This window comes from Ceratosolen solmsi, unplaced genomic scaffold, assembly GCF_000503995.2.
Source record: "Ceratosolen solmsi marchali unplaced genomic scaffold, CerSol_1.0 scaffold49, whole genome shotgun sequence".
Classification (NCBI taxonomy): Eukaryota; Metazoa; Arthropoda; class Insecta; order Hymenoptera; family Agaonidae; genus Ceratosolen; species Ceratosolen solmsi.
In genome coordinates this window covers 890,683-910,777 of record NW_011948450.1, presented here as the reverse complement: position 1 = coordinate 910,777, position 20,095 = coordinate 890,683, and positions in this window count along the sequence as shown.

Here is a 20,095-nt window from a genome sequence, read left to right as displayed (position 1 = left end):
CAACCAATTGACAGAGATGACCAATGCGATCAAGAAGCTCGCCCAAATGTGTCGTTAATCGTAACCACCAAAGAATCAGAATACAATTGGAAAATTATTTACAAATACCCATCACTTGATGAATTACTGAGAATAACTGCGACATGCATTAGATTCATCGCGTATCTAAAGGGAAAACGCCCTTCATCAAACGAACTGACACATGCTGAAATAGATCTGGCAAGAACAGAGTGGATAAGATTGACACAAAACACATACCTTTGTCAGGAATTACGAGCAATGCGAACCACAGGACTACCCCCATCACATGCGTTCCATTGACTGACTGCCTAGATCGGTGCACACGGAATCATAAGAGTCGGTGGACGATTAATGAATGCATCAATATCAGAGAATAAAAAACATCCAGCCATCCTTCCGAAGCTATCACAATTTACAAAACTCATCATCGAACAAGCACATTTCAAAACACTGCACGGAGGCACCCAGATCACACTATCATACACCCGACAACATTACCGGATTATAGGAGGGTGATCAGCTGTAAAATCTCACATTCTACGATGCGTTATTTATGCAAAGAGGAATTCGCGACAATCAATTAATGGGACAACTACCCCTACCAAGAGTAACGCCTTCGCAACCATTCAGCCACACTGGAGTGGATTAAGCTGGTCCCATTACTATAAGGATATGGAAGGGTCGAGGAGCCAAAACCTACAAAGCCTGGATTTGTGTGTTTGTGTGCCTCGCTACGTCAGCAGTGCACATTGAAGTAGTGGGTGATTACTCAGCTAAAGGATTCATTGCAGCATACCGAAGATTTTCAAGTCGCAGAGGCATTCCACAGGTCAAGTATTCAGACTGTGGAACAACGTTCATGGGAGCTGACAAGGAATTAAGAAAACTATTCACTCAATGCACTAAGGAACATTACCACATTACCGCCACACTCATGGCAGACCAAGCACAGTGGGAATTTAATCCACCTGCAACTCTCCATATGGGAGGAAAATGGAAAGCTGCAGTAAAATCCATCAAGTTCCATATCAATCGATCATCAAGAAACACATCATTTACCATTGAAGAAATCACAACGCTACTAACCCAGATAGAGGCCATCCTGAATTCACGCCCATTGCAACCATTAACTGACAACCCTGACAAGTGCTCAGCCCTTACTCCAGGCCACTTCCTCATAGGAAGACCCCTCAATACCCTACCAAATCCATCAGCAAGTGACTCAAAAATATCAATACACTCAAAGTGGCAAGTCATACAACAACGAGTCCAACAGTTCTGGAGGCAATGGACAAAACACTACCTGCAACAATATCTCTCGACTTCCAAGTGGCTTCATCTAAGCAATACTATCAAGGTCGGATCACTAGTCCTCATCACAGACCAAAGACAACTACCATGCAAGTGGCCTCTCGCCAGAGTCTTAGAGCTGCACCCTGGAAAGGATGGACTGACCAGAGTGGTAACACTGAAAACCGCCTCTTCGAAAATTACGCGACCAATTCACATCCTTGCATTTCTTCCAGTTCCCACCGAAAACACGAATCATAATCATCAATGAATTGATGATGGCGGGCGGAATGTTACGGATTACAGTATTTTTAAGCGGAATACAAAGTGGGAGAGGTATGAGCGCGCGAACATATGTTTTGTAAACATTGGCCAACGGACTCAAAGAATGCTTCTAGCCGAAAAACTCGAATATACGACTATAATTCCGAGAAGTAATAACAAATGAACCCTACAAGGTTATGCCCTATTGACGTCACGACAAATAGCGGCATAGCAACAGCCACCGATGCGTTATCGGCGCATCGAGTTCTTACGAGAATATTTAAAGAGCTGCACGTGCCGCGATTCCTTCTTATTAGTTTAATCAAGCACCCATCACGACAGGACCGCCAATCTACACTCGCGGTTTACGCACGCATGGAAGTAACGCAGACGCTCGTTCTTACGACTGCGACTACAATGGTTCCAGCCAACTCAAGTAAGATACGACCAGACGCTCGTTCTTACGACTACGACTACAATGGTTCCAGCCAACTCAAGTAAGATACGACCAGACGCTCGTTCTTACATCTTACCTCTACACCGCGTTTTACGCCCATATCGACCACACGAACGTGCACCAATGCCACGACTACATTTGAGCTCACGTACACAAGCAGTGACGTCACACGGACGTCCTCCCACCACTCCGTACACTACAGCTCACCCCACGCTGGCTGCTAAGACGGCACCAACTTGCTGCCCTTACCACCACGAGTCTCCCACTACACTACTCAACCCAAAAGAAGAAGGGGAATCACGCTCCAGACTATCAAGAATACACGTGCAGATTTATCGCCACCAACATTAATGAAGAAACACTGATCTATTCATTCTATCACACATCATTAAGCCATTCATAGATTATTAACTATGCATTATTTATTATATTTAATAAAAGGAAAGACTGTAAATAATAAAGGCAGTATTGAATAATTGCATTGCCCCTTCCACTTGCCAGCAAGCCTCCACCCACCATCATAAGGAGGTTTTTTAGTCTGATCCCAGACAGTGACCTAATAATAATTTCAATAATAATTCATATTAACTTCTAAAATTATTAATTATCATAATAATATAATAAATATTTTTAATAACAATTAGTTTTTAATGTGGGAAACTATTTTTTTTAATAAAACATTTTAAAATTGCAAAATATTCTTAAAAGATACAAAATTTATTAAAAATAAATACATTATCTTAATTAAGTAACAACGAAATTATATACATAGGCTAAATTATAGAACAATTAAGTTAGTTAGACTTATGCCTTCATTTTTTTTTCTTTAATTACAATTGAATAAATTAATTACTAATATCTAAATTATAGTATATTACTAGTTATACATTTTATATCAAATATAGCTACTTTAATATAATTATTGCATATATTAAAAATGTTAATTTCTTTTTAAAATGAGTTAAAAAGAAATCTAATTATTTAAAAAATTACAAATGCATTTGAATAAAATTGCTTTTATAAAATATAGTCAAAGAAATTTACATAATTATAAATAATAATTGAATTATTATTGTTAATTGTGTTTACAACAAATAAGAAAAATAACGTACAAAAGTTGAACAATATTTATAATTTATTAATGACTGTGTTATGTTTTATAAAATTGTTGGAAAAAAATTTTTTACGTCCAATATTTATTTCTATCATATTGAATAAATTCACTGAATAAGCCAACTTTATAAATATACGATATATTTACTTTCAATTCCATAACTAATAATTCTATTATAAATTTTTTAAAATATCTTAAGTTTGGAAATTATAATAAATAAAGAAAAATCAGTTGTATTACATTCATTTTTTAAATTCTATTATGTTAGACAATACCCTATTTAGACATAGCTTATGAATAATAAGGTTATTGAAGCATATATATTCTATTGAATAAATGGAAAGTTCGGCTAATTTAAAGAAAATGATAAATAGCTTTCAATTGAAGCTAATGAAGTGTATTAAAGTGTATCATTTATATATAAAAAAATAGTCGGTTTATTCCACAAAATAAGTAACAAATTGTAAACTTGATGTCATGTTTGGGGATTGTTTTGTTAAACAAAATTTACTTATGTAAGAAATGTATTTATGTATTTTGAATATACGTTAAAAAATATTCCTTAAGATACATAAACAAATTCTATTTGGAAACAAATCAAGCAAATATCATTTCAAAAAATTATATTATGAAACTTATATCTATTTATATAATTTAAAATAATACATTTTTAGATTAGAGATAATATTGACTTAAATAATTCTATTCATGTCTGCAAAATAAAAATTTTAACAAAATACAAGTTTATTAAAAACTTAATGGAAAAATATTTAATTTATCGAATTATAAATTTTTTGTTTTTTATAAAGATAAATTAAACGTGTAAATATAAAATATATAAAAATAAATAAATACATTATTATTAAAGGAATTTTTTAATTCAAAATATAATAAATTTTATAACTAAATTTTTATTAATTAAATAACTGAAAATATATCACAAGTAATATTTATAGTATTAAAAATATATAAATATAATTGGCAAAAATTTATTTATTTCATTGGTTATGTTGTTTAGTTAAATTAGTTTGTTAGTTAAAGTTAATCAGTTAAAACATACTCGATGTATATATTTAAAAGTTTGATTTATTAAAGATTGTTGAAAATCAACATTATATAAAATTATAATTAATAAAAGAGATATTCTAGTCAATAAAATACTGTATATTTTGTTGTATAAGATAATAAATTAAAAAATAATTGATTTAATTTTGTTTTATTTAGTACATCATTTTGGAATAGGTTTTCTTTTATTTTAATATATAAAATTTAACAATATCTATAACGTTATATTCAAGATACTGTAAAATATTAATGCATTCTTAGTAATCTTATTATTACAAAATTATTATTAATGATTTTTAATGAACTATTCAAAATATGTTTGTATTAAGTATGTGCGTAAATGTTTGTATATACATATATAATCAAATAATTGTAATTGGTTCAACTAATAGTTTAATTATTTAATTTTTTTTTTTAATTCATATTCCAAATATATTTATTATTTTATATTCTATTGCATTTAAATGCCATACAAGGTAGAACAATAATTATCTACTTTACATAACATAAATAGAATTTGATAATCATTTAGTTTTTTTAATATTTCGGTATACGCATAACAATTTTGAATGAAACCTTGCAATATATTATATTTTTTGGAACATTAGTTACCATACATTTTTGATCTATTTAATTACAAAATATATTTTTTATTACTATTAATATTTATAATAAAATATTTGATTAAAAATTTTATTGGTAATATATATTTTGATTACATTATGAAATACAAATAAATTCACCATGAACATTATTACAAAAGTCATGAAAAATATTTGATATTTTATAAAATATTTTATAAAAAATAAGCCAATGGATTGTTATAAAATAGTGATTTAATAAAATAGCGATAAAAAGTCTATAAATTTATTGTTTAAATAATAATCTTCATAAAATTTATTCTTGTTTATACCTCAAAGCAATCGTTTGCTAAAACAATAATTCAGAAAGAAAATTTTGGAAAATTATATAGATGTATTAAAATATTGCTGTAAATCTATTTAACTATGAATCATAATAATTTTTTGTAATATTTATTTTCGTACATAACTGATTAAAATCTTACTTCAATTAAATTTTATAAATCATGATTATTATATTATAGAATACGATTAGGAGGGTCTTAAAATGTTTTAGAGTTCGTGTTTTTTTTATATTATTTCTGTTATTTAACAATGTATAAAGTCTTCTAAATTATAACGTAGTTCTATAAAAAAAAGAATCAAATTAAATAGTGCATGTCGTAACATTGTTAAAAATAATTGCATGATTATTTTTAATCAAGTGAACACTCATATTGTCAATAACTTTCTTATATCTATTATTGTATCAAATATACATCCTAAGTATTAAATACAAAGTCAAATGAAATATAATAATTTTCAATATTCCTATTTTCAATTATATATACGATGCTCAGTTCAGTTATATATACGATCATATACGATCAATCATACATGTACGAATTATAAGTATTAGCTTCGGCGATTAAATTTAGATTTCTGATAAATAATACAAATAAAGATAATATAATTATCTTATTTTTAACAAGCGCAATTTTTTTTATAATTTACTTAAAATATTATTAATTTAAAAAATACTCAATAAATACTCAATTTGAAAAAATGTATTTCAATTACTAAATATTCAAATACTAAATATTTTGTAATTTTTATCTTTGTACTTACTCTACTGATGAAATTTCAGTCTTATTATTATCAAAGTTTTCGGTTACATTCTCTGTTACTATGCATATTAACTATGATATAATAAAAAACTATTGTTTGTAAAAAAGAAAAAGTCCCAGTTATAATGATTAACAGCAATATTTTTATATGTTTTATATTTCATATTCTATATATTTTGGTATTTATATTTTATTGCTAATTTTACGATTTATTACCCGAAATGTATTTTACTAAATAATTTCAGAATTGTTGATAGCATACATATATAAATTTCGAAATTAAAAAGGTTATATTAATATTTGATTAATGATTATAATTATAATATTACTAGATACTTACAGCAGTACAATTATACTATAATTGACAATTAGTAAAACAAATATTTATTTAATTTTTCAAACATTTAAAAAATAGCCACATATATATATATATAAATAATATATATAAATATGAATATATAGATATAAACAAATTATACAAAAAATAAGTTTTAATTATTTGAATAGATTTGCATCTAAATGAAATTATTAAAATAAAAACAAAAATAAATATTGAAAAATAACGTGACAGTTACTTTTTTTAAATAATATTTGTATAAAGTATTTATTAATCGATGCTTACTTTGTGTTTAATGTAAATCGATTCCATTTGGTTGATATCTTGTTTTTCCAACTTCACCATTTTTATAAATCACTCTTACTGTAGCATTCGAAAAGATTTTTGAATATTTTGTTGCTCAAAAAAAATATTATTTTTAATTATACTGTATATTTCTTGAATAAATTCATGGTTATAGATAATGTTATTATATCTAAATTACTATAGTACAAATGAAATTGCAATATTAAAACAATTTTTAAAAAAACTTCAAAAATATTGAAATAAAAGATATTTCAGAATAATTTAACGAATTAGCAATACTGACATAAAATATATAAGAATTTTATTTTTTCAATCATTTTTAATTAAACATTTTTTTTGTACATATATTGAATTATTTTTATTCAATAGTTTTATAATCAACGTGTGTATAATAGTTTTCACGATCAAATTTTTTTAATTTATATCATTATCTAATTATGAATCATAGTAAATATTTTTTTACCCTAATAGGAAAATAATTTTAAATTTTTAAGAAAAATTATTTTACTTAATTTGTCCATCAAATTAAATGAAATAAAATACATCAGACATATAAAGCAGTATTCAATAGACATTATTTTAAAAATTAAATAGAAAATAGAAATATGATAAAAATTATAATTTAATATTCTATGTCAGGTTACAAAGAAATTGTCAAATAATCTATATTTAATCATTTTTCATTTGCACTCTACTTTCAAATTCGTTTTTTGTTTAATACAATAAAAACAGATTGCACTAGCCTATCATCCGCATATCATCATGATCTACTAATTTGATGGACAAATAAGAAAAATTATTAGACTTTATAGTAGCCACAGTTAAGAAACTGTAATATTAGAAATATTAGCTAACATCGAAGAACCTATATGGCTAATTAGTAAACTTAAAGAAATAGGTCATGTAAGAGATATTTCATACATACTGTCAGATATGTTGATTAAAAAAAAGGAGTAAATATTTCTTTTTAATTAATTGTTCAAACAAAATATTTATAATAATTAACTGCGCTAAAAGAGTTTATGTAATTTTTAATAAAGCGAATAAAAATTACTGAATAGTTCTTTCGCCAGTCCAAACAATTGTTACTATATGCAATATTTGTAATAAAAAAGATAAAAATATTGATATCTCGTAGAATTTATTTTGATATTATTATTTAATAATATGAGAACAATGAAATGAGTTTTTTTGAGTACTATTTGAATTTAATTGGTGCATTAAAAAAATTGGAAAAATGTAATGTGAAAAATTCATTTTTTCAATGTAAATTATATATAAATTAGCAAAACAATTATTTTAAAGAAATATACTGATCATCAATAGACTAGAAACTTTATTAATAAAATTTATTTATATCGTTAACAATCCTTTTGTACAGAAAATTATATTGTACACCGAACAACTTCAAGCATTTCTCATTATGGTATCTTAATCGATTTAATTTTATAATTCGTGTTTGAAATTATTATCTACAACTAATTACGTAGAAATGAGTGTTGACGTAGCCTCCTTATATCATTATTTAATGAATCATCTTAATTCTCGATAATAAACCATATCCGTATAACCATAACCATAACCATATATTATACTATTGACAACATAATTAGACACATCTTCTATTACAAGAAAAAATTAATCAATATTTTATATATATTACATTAAGACTGATTAAAAAAGCCATTTACACTCTCAAGTGAGTAATACTTAATTTCGATACTTTTTCGATTTCCTATATTTCCAACTTTATTCATTACACTTGTGATTCTGTATTTAAACGATGCTCATTAAGAATATATTTGTAAAATAAATATTGAAATTTTTAACAATTCAATAATAGTACAAATTATATTAGTTGATATCTGGGTCATTATTATTATTAAGTTAAAATATTTCAATATGCTTCATAATTAGAAGATTAAGTATTTAAGAGATATGCTTCAATTAGGTTAATGATGAATCCATGATCATAATTATCTAATTTTTATGTAACTCATACATAAACTTACAAAATAATTGTGAGTGAGTTATCATTTAAACTCAGCTAATTGATAATTGTTACAAAAAATCTGGTTAGATTTTTCAAATCTGCTTCTATATATATAAATATTATTTTTTGGCATTTATATTAAATTTTAATATAGTTCATCCATTTAGCAAAAATCTTCTTTAATAGCTTATTACGATATTCAACAATTTTTAATTGAAACTTTACAAATTAAATATATGATCATAATAGTAATTGTTATGAATATTATAATACTAGTAGCTTATTTTTAAGTATATAGATTTTTGATATCATTCTATAAATCATTATACCACCTATATGTCATATTCGTTGGTGTCTGTTTAATTTCTCAAACTCTATAATATTTTTAAACAAAACACCTTACAATACCACGAGTAGATCTATTATTAGATATAATATATATTAAATATAATTCAGAAAATTTTGAAAATAAATTATTGAAAAAACTTTTACATTAAATAACATATCTTTCTAACTATATGTTGATAATAAATCCTAATAACTAGTGCATAAGAGGTTTTAATCTTTAATTAATACGGTACACAAAGCTTTATAAAATAGAACGTCAAACAAAACCATTAGATCTGTGTGTGCAAAGTAGTCAAATATATCAGTAAAAATGCTATAATTTGCAAATGCTGGTACTAATAAATAATTCTGTATTAAATTACAAACATCTACTTACCATAAAATTTATAATTAGAAAATAATTGAATATTAAAGGTATTGAATCATTTAACTTATTTAATACAAAATTTAAGAGTCTAAATTATACTTTAATTAATATTAGTACAGTGTACATTTTTTCAATTTTAAGTCATGTTTTACATATTTGTATTTAATTTATGGCTGATTTAATTGCTTTAATCTACAATCAATCAAAGTATAATATATAATCAGAAATAAAATATCATTTTATTTAATGTTTTGATAACAATATACTTACGTTGTTCTAGAATAGTATCTCAATTATCTTTTCCCCTTCAGCCAAGTGTTCTTTTACTTTGCATTGCTTTTACTGTTTTTATATAAATATAATAATTAAGAAAAAATTATTTCAAGAATAATAATACTAATAATACAAAATTAACTCAATTAGGATATTGTAATAATTATCAGAATTAACCATATCTTTTTCTGATGGTATTGAATTCTTATTCGGCATATTATTATAGATTATTATTAGAATGATACATATAATTATTTTGAATTAATTTAAAAATCTATTTATTGTGACGGAATTTTTCTATAAATTCTATAAACATTTTAATCATTAATATAGAAATTAAAATTTTTTTGTAAATCTTTTTATATTCGTTTTTACTAGAAGAATTTTTAAACATTTTCTTTGAAAATACCTAATACATTTTTTGTACGTACAATATATTAAAATAAAATATTGTTTCAGTACTAGAATTTGTGTTTAATTCAAACTATTATTTTTGTAAGCCATCAGGAATAATATATTACAAAGCCTTGACAAATTTTCAATTATGTAGTCAAAAGTTAAAGATTGAATTTTTGGTATATAGTTAGGATTATCAGTAAATACTAAGATAACTATTTGAACTATTTTATATCACAACATGTTTAAAAACATGAATTATTTATATATACTTTATATATATAAAGATTAATTCGTATAATAATAATGACGTATTATTTTATTATATTTAAATGGCTTAGTACGATATAAAGTTTGAGTTTGAATTATAATGTTTTAGAACTTGTAAATTCTGCTAAAATAATAATTCATGGCAATAGCAAATTCGAAATGTTCTAAACATAAAACGATGTAAAAAATTACAATACAGAAAATATAATTATATAATAATATAACATAATTATGCAAAATTATTAATGATTAATTCAAATGAAAAGAAATTCGAATAGGTGTGGAAAACTGATAAATTAAAAGCTTCTTACATATATTTAAAAATTAATAAAAGTGCGGGGTTTAGAAATAATTATATGTAACAGTGCATATCTTTCTTCAGATTAATTTTAATTATATAACTTTAACGCGAATTTAAAATAATTAAATAATTAAATAATTTATTTTTATTTTTATAAATATAAGAAATAATTGATTTGCATTTTATGTAGCCATTGATTAAATAACTAGGTCATTTATAAATAATAAAATATATAAAAAAAAGATTAAACAACTAAATTTACCATAATAATATTAAAAAATGTAAATATGAATTATTTTTTAATTAAATATATAACTAAAAAAAATAAAATAAAAATTAAAACAATACAATTCTAGATTTAATAATATAAGGTTCCACTGTGAAACAATTTTCTATCTTAGCAAATTTTCTTGTTTTAATTTACATTCAGAATATTTTGTATTTTCTTCGATAATTTTTCTGTAAAGACTTGATTTTATTGATATATATTTTGACTCACCACCATTTTAATTTTATCTTAAATTTGTATAAACTTTAAATGAACTCAAAATTTTATTAAAGAACTAAAATATGTTAAAATATTTGCAATTAAAATATAGATAAATTATTTAAATTTATAATAATTCGATTTCATATATCGACAGTTTTATAAATTTAATAAATTGATTTCAATAAACTTTATTGAAAACTGAACAATGCGTGAAAGGTTTAAACATTTAAAAAATATAAAATTCTATTTTGAATGTCTTCATTTTGATTGTTTTCTTAACTCTGTTTTTAACACTTTTCATGTTACTTCGCTACGCAAACTGATAACTTAATTCTGAAATCATTTAAAAACAAGTTTGATTATGTGAAATGTTATATAAAATTTTGAATTTATTGACACTAATGCATGAAATTAGATACATACATTATTCCGAATTTTGTGGATTGCTATAGCAACGGAAGATACTGTTTTGACAAACGAAGTCTTTTAAGATGCTTTAAAATTTGAAAATCGTATATACAAACTTAAATTTAAGTATTTTACAAGAGTATTTCCAGAAGTTACATTCTCAACTCATATTGTGCACTCATTATAAAAAATTTTGCATATACTTATTAATTTATTTTCAACTCTTCTATTCGTGCTAGTAATAAATAAAAAAAGGAGATAGAAAGAAAAATTTAAAACGCATACAAACAACTCAGGACTTGAAATATTCATTCGCGCATTTAATTTTTGGTCTTACAAAATTTTGAATACAAGTAAAAATATATTAGTTAATAGCTATACTTATCATACAAAATATAACTCGAACGTACATAGCATTAAAAATTTAAATGAAAAATCATATTTCAGCATTGCGGCTAGCAATAACAATGGCTGTATTACAAAATACACTGATAATTATGGTCATTAAACGAGCTATTCTATTAAAATACAATATTACTTATTATAATTATACTTATTATAATAATATTAATTGTAATAATAATAATTTAATTAACGCAATGCTATTCGTAGTATGCCTAATAAAATGTTTTTTCTGTAGTTGATTAATCTAATTCGAAAATTTTCTTAGCTAAACACTAATATACCAAGAACAGTATAGATCTATATATTATGTTCAAATTTTCAATGAATATCTTAATAAATATTCTAGTAATTGATTAAATATATCAATAAAAAAATAATTAATACAGCTCATATATTTCATAAATAATTTTAACATGTATGAATAAACTATGTTATAAGTTAACCGTTTAAATATATACAAACAAATCAATTATACTACAATATTTGAAATTACAGTTAAGATGACAAATAAACTTATACGTTTATAATAAATATACACATTCGCTAAAAAAAGTTTATGGATATTCTATGGATAAAAATAATATGTAGAAATGTATTTATCACTTATATATTTTTATCTTTTATAAAGTCAATATTTTCTCAGCAATCATAAAATCTTTATAATATAAATTTACAATATTAAATTTTGTACTTTATACTTAATATTTTTTATTAAATATGCAGAAATTTTGCGATGATATTTATTTTCTAGAATATAAGCAAATTTTTTTAAATTGTAGAATATAAGAAAGCACACCTTTAAAATATATTAGTAGAATATATGGATATTTTACCATCGGTTTACAATTTTTAATTGTGGTCCCAGTTATTCTCAGTCTTGATGCCACATAATAATGTAACGTACCACTTAAATAATGTTTAATATGAATAAAAAATTTTTTTGTTGATAATTTCGAGTGTCAGAAAATTATATAAAGAAAATTTAATCAGTAAATATAATCATTTTTGTAAAATCTGATAACAAATGAAGTCGAAGTATTTATATAAATAAAATAATTCTTATTAAGTCCTATTAAGTTTATAAAATCGTATTTAATATATAACTATCTAATAATAAAAAAATTCATTTTATATCTTATTTAATTACTTTGAACATATACACTCAACGCAATTTATATAGTTCATTGAATAAACAGATAAGATATTTTAAATATTTGAATCACCTAAAAATGAATAAAATATATGATATTAAATGAAATAGAAACGATACCGTCAAAATGATATAAAAGTTGTATATAAATAATAAAATTCAAAATAATACAAAAGTTGTATATAAATAATACAAATCAAATTAAAACATAAGTTGTATATAAATAATACAATTCAAAACAATACAAAAGTTGTTGTATATATATTATACAAGTCAAAATAATATAAAATTTGAATAACGTAGTAATCCTGCGTTTATTTCAACTACTAAAAAACAATAGTACTCAGCAATAATAGGTGAATGGTAATAAAGCCAAATATCTAGAATTAGATTTTCCAATATTCGTTTATTATATTTATTTAGATTTATAATGTATATATATATATATATATATATATATATATATATATATACATATAACACCATAAAAAAGATGAGATAAATATTATTCTATAATAATATATTACTTTTTTCAAGATATTTATCATGTAAGTCTACCAATATGAACTGTTTTTTAGTTAATGAGATTGCATAATATTAGTGTTGAACACACCAATAAAATATAAAGACATAGGTCTTAAAGTCAATAAATGCAATTTTTCTTTCGTTATAGTATCAATATTACTCCTATATTATCTAATTATTGGTATAGTATGTGCAATTCTCTTTATAAGTTTTTTCGACATAACTTGCTTAGGCTGAACAAAATACACAAGATTTTCCTATTTCTTTTAGTGCACAGCTACCGCGATTACATGTTGTTATTATTATTAATTAATGATGCCGTGATTACACGCTGCTGCTTTTATTCATTAATGATACCGCATTTTAAACAGCACTACACAATTTATAATTTGGAAGCGCCTGTGCTAGATCGATCCAAATCATCATTTCATTATTTACATTGTAGTTAATTATGATTAATATAGCACTCAATCATTTAAATTCAAATGTCATATGTTGATAAGATTTGTTTTATTGTATGTTATTTTATATTGATTGAGTTAAATTTTCAGAAATCTATAGGTATTCCCTTAACATTAAAAAAATTAATTCTGTATTGCATTCAATTTTAATTCTATATGGTTTTGTAATATATACTTTTATCTTTTTGGAACATATATTTTACATTTCAACTTTGTATAATTTATATATTTATAAATATGCTAATTATTTCCTTTAAAAAAAGTAATAATAAAATTATGAAAAATAATATTGAAATAATATGAAACAATAAAAATATTTTACTTCTAATAGCATATTTTAAATTACAAATTTAATAAGTTAACATTAAATTTAGAATAAATCACGTAAACGCAGGTATAAAAATGTAATTATTAATAATTAAAAATTTATGCTAAAAATATTAGATCTATATAAATAATTTTTTAAGCTTTATCGACAATATTTAAATTTAAACATTCTGTGTAGGAACACCATTTTATAATTAAAATAAGTTAAATATGCTACATACTCAATAACATTGCTTATTTTATATAGATTTAACAAAAATTTTTTACATTATTTACAAATTACAATTATCAAATAATTAATTTTTCATTTTACAAGAAAATTTTTTATATAACAATAAAATCAAAGAAAAGAATTGCATTACAAAAAACATTAATACTATTGTTAATATTTTATATAAATTTTACGACTTAATAAAAATAATAAAATAAATATTTTTTTGTTTTATTTCAATATTAAATTTTAAAAATTCTGTTAATTTAAGTTCATATTATTACATTAATTAATATTTTATTAATTGTACTATTACAAATACTTCTTAATTTACTTAAATACTGTTTTTTATAATTTTTAATCAATAAATTAAACTAATTTTCTTGAATATTAGAAGATTTACAATTTTAATATTTTATTGAAAAAGATTTATCTAAACATTATAAAGGTTAATATATTGTCGTATACATCTGATAAAAAATTGTATAGATAACATTATAAATAAATTGTTAACTTATTAACTTACTTGTTAATATACACTTCATTATCAAAGGTATAAAATGATTGAATCAAGCAAATTCATATTACTGATTTCAAATGAAAAAATTGATAAAAATCAATTTTAAAAAGGTAAACTATTTATTATTTACCTAATATATATTAACACTTTATGAGTATTTTATTTTTTCAAATTATATAAATAATTTGTTTGTAAAAAATATCAGATCAATATTGAGAATAATTAAATATCTGTAATTAGAAATAACATCAATGGATCAACTCATCATTTTTGCACTTTGTAACTATCTTTATTTTTATCTCAGTTTTAAAAAATAACTCTCTCTATTGCAATTTAGTCAATTTATTAACTACATTAAATTGTAATTAAAAATATAATAATAATATAATTATAAATATAATTATAAAAACATATGTACTTTTATATTTTGTCAATTTTCATTTAATTAAAGTATATTACTTATATTAGAAATTCTATTTTTAAAATCAAGTAAATAACTAGTTTAAAAAAGTTATCATTCGTTTAAACTAATTTTGTTCCTGTAAATAAACAAAAATTCTTTTTAAAAGAATTTATATCTACATTATACACATATTGAAAATGTTTTATAGGTATTATTGAATATATAGAATTTACTTACACAATTATATTATAGTAATATCGATATTTTGCATTCAATGTTATTATACATTTAACATTTAACAAATGGTCGCTATGTACACAAAAATCTAATAAAATATTATTTAATTATAATAAGATATAATATCTCCTATGCCATGATTTTAGTGTTAGAGATATTCATAATTTTCGATTACAATTACAATTATTATTCTCATTCTTCAATAAGAACCTTGATACATGTTAAAATAAAAATATCTGAAACTACAAATTCATAAAGAAATTCAATAGAAATCTATATTAGGATGAATTTAATTATAATATATTCAAATGAATCCAGCTTATAGCTAAATTTATTAATATCGAAATCTTTAAGTATCAGCTTATTCGGCCATCTCGGTGAGTCGTTTAGAATAACATTGCATAATAAAGTAAATATTTAAAAGTCGAATATTTATAAATGGAATTGAGACTATTACTTGTCAGATATTTCTTAAAAAGTATAGTTTTTCAAAATTTCAAAAATAGTTCACTTACAAATCTTTCGTAATTACAACTTTCTTTTTTTCCTTAAACAATTATCCTTACAAAATATAATGAATTAAATGTCATTAAAAAGGAATCACTTTATTAAATTTGTATGTATTGTCAAATAATTAAAGTGCGTTTAAACATAATTCAATTATCAATGGGTGATTTAACATCAGCATAAGTAATATTAGTGAGCTTGCATATAAAAATCAATTAGATTACATCAATCTCATTTTAGTTTCTAAAAAAAAAAGAATATCATCGCATAGAAAGTAATAAGAACGTACATAAAACATTTACAAGATATTAAATAACTAAAAGTTATTACAATTATATTACAACATATTATTTTTACATAGTATAACATTATAAGTATAACATAGTATACAAGCATGTTTTGACATCAAATAGTGAAATTTCTTAAATATGATAAGTATTATTTAGGATTTTAAATTATTATAATTTGTAAATAATATGGCAAGCCAATCACCTGTTTATCCAAATATAAAAAATAAATACGAATTTATTGATCAATATAGTTTCTAATATAATTATTAGGCCAATAAAAAATAAGCTACTAATATCGTTGTTTAATATAAAAACTTATGAAGAATTTAAAAAATTGTAATATCTATCTGAAAATTTGCAATTAAAAGGATCCAAAATAAATACTATCAAACATGTGAATTTTGAGAAAATTTGTATTAAAGAATATAAAAATAATTATAGTTATATTAAAATAAATAAATCACAAATATCAAACTCAGTTCAATAATATAAAAAAAAACATCGATACAAATAATATTATGAAAAAAATTATACTATATACATAAATATTACAAAAATTATATTATAAAATTATTATTTTTATATTAATATTTTATATTAATATTTGTATTATGAATATGTTTATTATATTTTATATATATTATATTTTATATATATATTATATTTTATTATTATAATTACTGTTGTAATTTTTTGTAGATCAAACTATACTTGTAGAACCAATGTTTTTATGATTTAAACAGCTAATATCATTACTTGTATTAGTTGTTTTTTCATTATTTCCTTTTTTCTCTCTCTCCCTTCTCAGTTAGTATATATATATATATATATATATATATATATACTAATTAATTACAAAATATTTCAATTATTTGTTATTATCAATTTATGATCATCAATTTATTATCATGTTATTATCAATTTGTTTGCATTAATCTATTTTCTAAGTTTAACTTTAATTTTTAATAAAGAACAATAAAACTGTATTTAAGATTAATATTTTTCTTTATGAATGTAGATAGGTTTTCAAACATCGTTTCTGACCTTTCGTATTCATTTAATCTTATGATGAAAAATAGTATCTACTGGTAATGCTAACATAAAATATAACTATTTCGATTACCTCTTTTATTTCAATCATTTTCATTAGATCAGATGAATCTTTTTTTACCATAAAAGCATACTAAATTTCTTAAATATTTGATCAAATATTTTAAATTTACATAACTGAAATTAAAATTTATTTTGTATAATGTATTATGCTCTATGAATAAATTTATTTATTAAACAGTGATTTGCAAAATTAAAATATTTTCTCAAAAAGATATTTTATCAACTGAATTTACAATTATATGTATATGAAATTCCATACTTTTAATTTTTATTCATATAATTATATTTTTTTATGAAACTATTTTGGTTCTAGCTGCTATATTAATAACCCCTATATTCATAAATATTATTCGTTTTCTATTTTATATTAATGCACTGCAAATTATATTTGGTATAAAAAAATTTTAATTTTCAAATGATATGAATAAAATTAAATAATTTAATTTAGTGAAAATATTTTTAAAATGATCAAAAACGCACCATTCTATATAAAATTTCAGTGACATGACTGCTTAGTGCTTTAAAATTATACAGTATGTATAAAATGTAGATATAGTATAATACTTTCAAATTATATTGCTTGTATAAATACATGAAAAATTGAAACATAATTAAATTCATAAACAATATATGTAAATTAACAAAAAAATGCAGGCTCCACTTATTTACTAATGTATAATTATACTCAAATACTCTATAAGCTATATATTAAAACTGGATGGCTGTGTGAGTTTAAAAATGAAAATTGTTTTCTTAAAATATTTATTCATAATACTTACATAGTGTTAGGTATAGATTTGTTATATTTATAAAATCTATAAATCTAACACAAGATTGTATGATTAATGAAAATTTTATAATTTTTCAAAATAGGAACTTCTATTTATTCATATATATTTTAATTAATTTATTTTGGTAGTCTCTAATATAAAAGTTACATGTAGTAATTTATGAAAATAGTTTTAATACATCTTTTAAATTTTATACATATAAAGTAACACATATTAAATATTTGATGTACAAGTTTAATTGTTATACTAAAAATTAATTAAATTTCTGAATGTAAATGTACACATAAATATAAGTATACGTAATATACAACAAGATAATAAAAAAAAATCTGATAAATCTAATAATGCAACAAAAATTTATGAATTGAATCATTGTGATTGTGATTGGAATAATGATCTTGTGTATAAATAAATTTATATTTCACAAGTTTTTAGCATAAAAATAATAAATTTTTTGGGAAAAATAATGTATTTTATATTAAGATAATTTAACTATTGTCTTTTTTTTAATATTGAAAATAATCTTGAAAATTATTGGTATATATTTAATTTAAATACAAATGACATTGTTGCACAATAAACTATGATGAATGTATATTGAAAATCATTTTTATTTGTAAATCTAAAATAAATAAAGACACTCAGTAGCTTTAATCAATTTCTAATTTTAATTTATAAAAATACAAATTAAAACCATTTCAGATACACAGTATTATTTGGAATTAAAGATGCTATAATTGGTATCAATATTTAAAACAAATTTTTTACTTATAGAAGTTAATATAAATATAATAAACAAATGATGGCATGCAATATCCTTATATTATTATACAAATATCTGGATTACATAATCCTGTATTTAAACTTCATAATTTAGAATTGATAATATATACAAAAAAATAAAAATAAGAGAAGGGGCTTAGTAACGCTATGCTTTCTTCAAATATTGTGAACTAGCTATTAGTATTACTTACAAACCTTTTTTGCAACTTAGAAAGCAGTTAAATTTGCACTTCATATGAAGATACAAAACTGGAACACTTTAAATTTAAGTTCGATTTTATTAATCTTATTACAAAATTAATTTAAAATTATCATCAATCATCCATTTTTTTTAATATGTTACACTAATATATACTAATAAATACTCGTTTAGATATTTATTAAATTATTTAATTGGTTATTTTCATTTATAGTTATTAATAATTTATTTTTTATTATTAAAAACTTTTATCTCTCCTAATTTACAATTATATTAAATAATTTAAAATATATTTAACAGTATTTTATTACCCTACTTAATACCAAATATTATATACTTCACTTCTTTCAATTTTTTTTTAAATTTTTAAATTATTTATAGAATATTATTTATTAATAGCCACAATCATAAATAATACTATTGTATGACATCGAAACTATTTTAAAGCAATTCTGTTTCTTATATTTTTTATTTTATGCAGTACTACAGGCAATATTGAATTTAGTACTTTATATAATAAAAAGTAAATCAATATTTAATTTAAACTAATAAAGAAAAAAAAGTTCTGTTCGATACAATGTATTGCTTATACTAATAAACAAAGTGTACACTGCGCATACGCAAATCTAAATCACAAGTGTCGGATTCTTTTAGTTATTAAATGTACAATGAAGAAAGAAATAAGATAGATTACGAAACAGTAATGCAAGAAAGAAAGAGAATCATAGGGAGTGTAAGAGATATATAGGTTACAAATCATTGTCGTGCGTGATAAATTCGATTATA